This window comes from Amphiprion ocellaris, chromosome 5, assembly GCF_022539595.1.
Source record: "Amphiprion ocellaris isolate individual 3 ecotype Okinawa chromosome 5, ASM2253959v1, whole genome shotgun sequence".
Classification (NCBI taxonomy): Eukaryota; Metazoa; Chordata; class Actinopteri; family Pomacentridae; genus Amphiprion; species Amphiprion ocellaris.
This window is the reverse complement of record NC_072770.1, coordinates 18,436,080-18,442,079: the sequence shown is the minus strand read 5'-3', so window position 1 is coordinate 18,442,079 and position 6,000 is coordinate 18,436,080.

The window sequence follows — 6,000 nt, the reverse complement described above, 5'->3', positions numbered from 1 at the left end:
TATTCAGGCTTGCCAGAAAAAGAGTCGATGCGCTCTCAAGGCCATAGAGGACTCCTCCAGGGCTTCCGACTTAACCAAAGAAATAATGTTGCAGCAGACACAGACTGCATTATTGTCCTTCGCCTGCAGACAACCTTTCACATATTTTCCCTTTTGGTTGATGGAGCTTAGAGACTCCATGTCTCTGCTCGACACACATACAGACGCCAGCACACACACTTGATTATATACACATACTCATGCCCCTTATAACCGCGAACTGACCTATTAACCCAGTACACAGCGCCATTTACATCCAGTCACACACACTCACATATGATTACACACTAATAGATTGCACTATGTACACAGACAGAGTTATAGACGTGCACGTACACTCACAGACCGTTTCTGTGTGGCACGAACACAAGCTGAAGCGCACATGGTGTTGGTCTGACAGACTAACTGGCTCTTGGGCTAATTGAGTAGAGTGTGTGGCCCCGTGTGGCCCCGGTCTGACCCCTCTGTAGCCCGGGACACCACTGAGCCTCCGCTTTGATACATTTGATACGGTTTAAGTGAGGAATGAAGACCTAAGCCTGTTTACATTTGAACTGGATTAGCGCTGGGGTGACAGTGCAGTAACGAGAGGGAGAGTAACTGAGAGTGAGAGTTGAGGAAAGCAGAAGTATTGGAGGACGTAAAAAGAGGAAACAATGCGAGTTGTCATTCTTTCTTGTGCATCTTTCAGTTTTTTTATTTCATCTATTTTGAGTTCACAGAGCAGACAGAAGTGGAAGATGTTTCTGCAGTTATTCCATGCTTGTTCAGTTTGTCTTTTCTGAAAAAGGAGTTTTGAGCTACCGAAAATTATTTTTAGTTTGGTATTTATTTATGCAAGGCCTACCAGCAGTAAAGGGTGTGTTTGTGTCCAGTGCACCCACATAGTGAGTGATTTAGTTCTCTTAGTGTTGCGGGGTATCATTCCATTGTGTATTAGTAAAATCAGTCCCTGTACATTATTGCAATTTAGTGCCTGAAAACAGGAGAAATCTGATATCTCTGTCTGTTTCTCTGTGTGTCTCTTGTTCTTTCTCTGTTTCTCTTTCTATCTCACCCTCCCTTTTTCCTCAAATAATGATTTGATATTGCTAATGGCTTCCTAAATTTTGTGGAAAGGGCTGAACAAGCACTGTCTAGAGTTTCAGATGTTGGAGGTGTGCCAGACAGGGAGGGAAAGTGAGGAGGGGGATTCAAAGGGAGTCAAGGCTGGGTTGGACACTCTAGGTATAAGGAGGGTCGAGTAATGAGTATGAGGATCAACATGGTGTTATCGTCATTATGGCTTCCTTTCAAGATGTTCATATTTCCTGTTGTTCCAACATCCATGTGTCTCAAAATGGAGAAATCCCCCAATTAAATCAAAATGGTTGAAGCCTGAACTGTCTTTTTTCTTAAAAATATTAAAGGCAAGAGTGTCGCTAAGGACAAACCTTATAAATTCTTCATGAATACTGTGATTCATAGCTCAGATAAATTAACTCGTCACATAACAAAACAAGTTACAAATCCTAGATTTGGCAAGGCTGTAGCTGCAGTGAGTAAGCGATAACATTTTGCCTCAAGGTGTGTCTGGCCACTGCTGGGACTAACACACATGGACACACAGTCTTGATGCTGCCAGTAGAATGGATTCTATTGTTGGAGCGCTCTACTGCTCACTAAAGTTAGCCCACATGAAAGAAGTCAATGAAAGGGAGAATAACGAATGAATGTGTTGGTGCTTGAACTTGTAGTTTACATGCTTTCTGTTCATCTGCTGATGTGTATGCATGTGCCTGTGTGTGCATACACATGGCGTCGTGTTTGTGTGTTTTGCTTGTTTGTCACATGATGTCCTGTGGCAATCTCTAACTAACCGTAGAGGCGCCAGTACAAGGTGGGGGGGCGGGGGGGAGACGGGCATGAGAAGTCGCAGAGGAGCTATAGAGCCATGGAGGGGGGCACTCTGGGTGACTGCTGTCACATGAGGGGCATATAATGAAGCTAAACTACATTCAAACTGTTGAATAACTGCACAAATGACTCATGACCTGACTTAGCATTGTGTAAACAAACTCAGTGGCTTCAGTGCAGTCTTGTGTATAAACCGTCCTATCGTAGCACACACTGTTGTGAGCACTGAGTACACAGAAAAAATCCATGTGAGCTTCACGGCTTTACACCTTTTAAAAATGTAATGCACACAGAGAACCTTGGACACAGATTTTGGACTTGCTAATGTTCTTGCTGTCCTTTGATACTGTGTGTATGTGTGCATGTGTTTGTGTGTGTGTGTTCTAAAAACTTGGATCTCCTGCCAATATTCAGTATAGGGCGTGTAAAGCATAATGTTAGTATTAAAAATACTTCACCGTGGCAGAACATTTCATCGCTATCAAATTAAAAATGAAACATTATGCAAGGGTGGTATTTCTGAGCAAAATGCTTAGTCGGCTCCACAAGAGTCCAGAGTCAGCGCACAAAGGATGGACACAAGCGATGGGCACAAATATGGCTGAAAGGAACCGCAGTAGCTGTGTGGGACACTTTATCACAGAGGGTTGGCAATGCTGTCATAACTAGTCCTCACACTCCATTAGTCATACAGCTTGTGTGGTAGACTGGGGTTGTGTGTTTTTGGAGAGTGTGTGAGACTCCATGTAGCAGAGGTGGTTGTGTTCATCCTCTGAATAAGCAGCGGTTGGCCGCAGGCCTGATGTGCCTTGCCGTGATAGGCCACTGTGAAATGTGGCTGACAGAGGCAACCGACTGCCCTCTGCACTGTAATTGTGTGTCTGTGTATTTGTGTATGCACTGTATGTGAAGTCTAAATGAATTGTAGATTTCACTGACTTTACTGTGTAGTTAGCCTGGCTGATTGTGTCATTCTGCTGCAGAGAGCAACCCCTCACCTTTATTTTATTCCTTTCGTGAGGTTAGACGGGCTTTTTTTATGTGTGAAGGAACTGTTGGCACGTAGCTAATAGCTGAATAGTTACAGAAGAGATAGAGAGAATGTTAATACGGTGGGAAAGGGGAAATGAATCAATGGAAGTCTCTGCCATTCTGGCTTATTCAGCAGGCCCTTCTCCACTAGTCTGTCGTCTATTTTTTCCCCTCTTTTCGTTCTTGAGCTCTTGATCACTTCTCTTTCCCCTCTCTACTGCATTCCGCACAGTTTTGTCATCCTGCCAAGGAAACGAATCAGAGGGCCCTCTCTCAGCCACCACACTTTTCCTTTGTCTCATTCTGCCTTTCTCTGCTTCTGTCTGCTCGTAGTTCAGGCTGCATCCTACTGCCTCAGCACACTTCACTTTGACCGGCCGCAGCCTATGATGTCACACCAGGAGCAAGGGCTGCTGGGTAGTGACCCAAGGTCAAATGAGCTCGTGTTCAGTGAGCATTTCTGCCATCTAAAAGGGTGCTGTAAAATGCTCATTCTTCCTTTTCAGGAGAGTGCTTCCCTTGTTTGGAGAAAGTGTCTCCTGTTTCAAGAAGTCTGTCCTGCCCTTTTAAAGAGTTTCAAAGTGGCTCCCTGATGCCCTATTTTTCTTCTCAGCTAATTTGATGTGTCTGTACATGCCAGTTATCATAGTGCAGAGCTTGTTATTTGCCCCAATAATTGAATGAAGCTGTTCACAGCACTGACTTTTAATTAATTTTCATGTGTTGTTTCCTTTTTTCAAGATGATCTCCAGTGAACCATGGCATTGGTGAAATGTTTTAATCAGACGGGTAAATGGAATAATTCTATCAGTCAATTTGGTCTTGTCTTTATTTTTACATGGGTGATTAACCATGTTACCAATTGTTCAACTGGCTGGGTGGATTAGCTGGATTAGATGCTCCGTATTTGTGTGTGTATGCATCCGTGTGTGTGTGTGTGTGTGTGTGTGTGTGTGTGTGTGTGTGTAATGTGTTTGTGTATGTGTGTGCGCGATGCCAATTAATGATGGTTTGGCAAGCTAAAAGTCAATCAGCGGCATAAACATTGCACAGAGAAAGAGACTCGACTTCACCAGAGCAAGAGAAGTGAGATTATACCTGAACGCATGACCGTCGGCCTCTTTAACTGCCTGACTCAGCAGGAGGAGGGGATTGGATGTGTGAGATGTTACACAGGATCACTGTGAGCATGTCTTGTTGGCTGTTTACAGGTGTGATCATGTCAGGAACACATATGGAGAAGCTCTCTGTGACAGTTAAACCTTCTCACTGTTGTCTATGTTCTTTGCAACCTTTAGCGCTGTGAGCAGCACAGCGGTATACGTGTTGCTCTGCTGTCTCTTTCCCAGCTCTTATCAGTCCAGATAGTCCTCATATAGACACTCATACCCTCATAGTCAGAGGTTCAGCTAGCCACAGCAGCTGATTGAGCTGATGCAGGGCTGCTATGACGACAAGAGGACAGGGCCTTATCTGTCGTTATGGTGATGACCATGATGGAATGATGACAATCTGCTCTTGGCTTCAAGTGTGTTTTCTTACAGGAGGGTTCGACTGCCAAAATGTACACCTGTGCAGGCATGTAAGCACAGTCATTGATCAGGTGTACTACGATATCCACATGCAAGAAAACTGAAAATACGGAATGCCGTGCATCCTCAAATCCGTTGGACACAAGCATCTTCTTAACCGCGGAGTCAACACAGACAAGCAAATGATCACGGTCATGCAGAAACCGCAGGGAAGTGAGTTTATGTCAGTGGCCCGTTTTTTTGACTCATCGTGCTCTCACCGCGGTGTCTTTCTTTCCGACAAATATGACAGATGCATATCAAGCTGTGCAGTCTGCTCAGGGGAGATAAGGACCAGTTAGGTGCTGGGGTTGCAACATCCCACTGAGCCAATGAGTGAGCACAACGCCTTTTTCATACCGATCCTCAGCCGATAGGCCTGCAGTGCATGTGTGAGTGTGCATGTGTGATGCCACTGATAATTTCTGTCTCCACTGAATTCTGGCATCTTCTGTGTTATGGTTGCACATCTGTACACATGCCCTGTCCTGAAACTTGTGTAAAGTAAAGCAGAAGTTAAATAAGGAGAGACAGTTGAAGAGCAGCTTGTTTGTCCAGTCCATAACCGATTGTTGAGGAAGATGCTACAAACTATAGTCTTAGTGACCTTACTAACGAAATGATAAATAAGAGGAATCAGTGACAAAATGCTCGACATCTGCTTAGATGTCACAAGCGCGCTTCCCTTTTTTTATAGGCTGTAATAGGACTCATCACATCCACAATTGCCCTCTTAGGAAAAAAACACCTTTTGCCTTGCATCTCTCACAAACATGTCCCTTTGGTCTTTTAATGGTTTAATCTTATTATGATTTTTTAAAAAGAAGCACACTGTGTCCCTTTTCAGAAAATTGGCCTGTGCGTGCATCTGCATTTATGTTTGTGTCTGCATATCTGTATTAGTCCGAGAAGTAAACAAAGCCATAGACACAACAAAATACCATACTGGAGATAAACTCTGAGGAAAGCAATCTAGGAATGCCCTCACCTCTTGTGTTTCTGCATGAGTGGCATGATGAGAAGGACAGAAATGAGGTCTGGCCAGCTGGCTCCTTCTGTGTGGTTTAGCAGCCGTGTTAGCATTTCTCTGGTGTACCTCTGCAAGAATACCTCAGTACACTTAGACTAGCTATGCTTTGTTGTGAGGACAAGTTGGTCCATGAGAACGAAGAAGGCTTGAAAGTGAATTCAGGGCAGTCGCAGAGCAGCTCTGTCACTTAATCCACCTCACAAGCAACCATCGTTAGTCCACAATAGCGAGCTGAACAGCTTGGGAGTTTGAGTGGGGCATGTCAGGTCTCTGTGGGCTTCTACTGTCCTCCACTGTCCTCCCGTTCTCTGTCTGGTCATCATTCCCTGTGGGAGTGTCCAGAGGATCCATCCAGAGGTAGGCACCTGGGTCCTATCCTCTCGCTCCTGGCTGTGGTCCAGGATGCCCTCGACTCCCCCACTCATTCGTTGT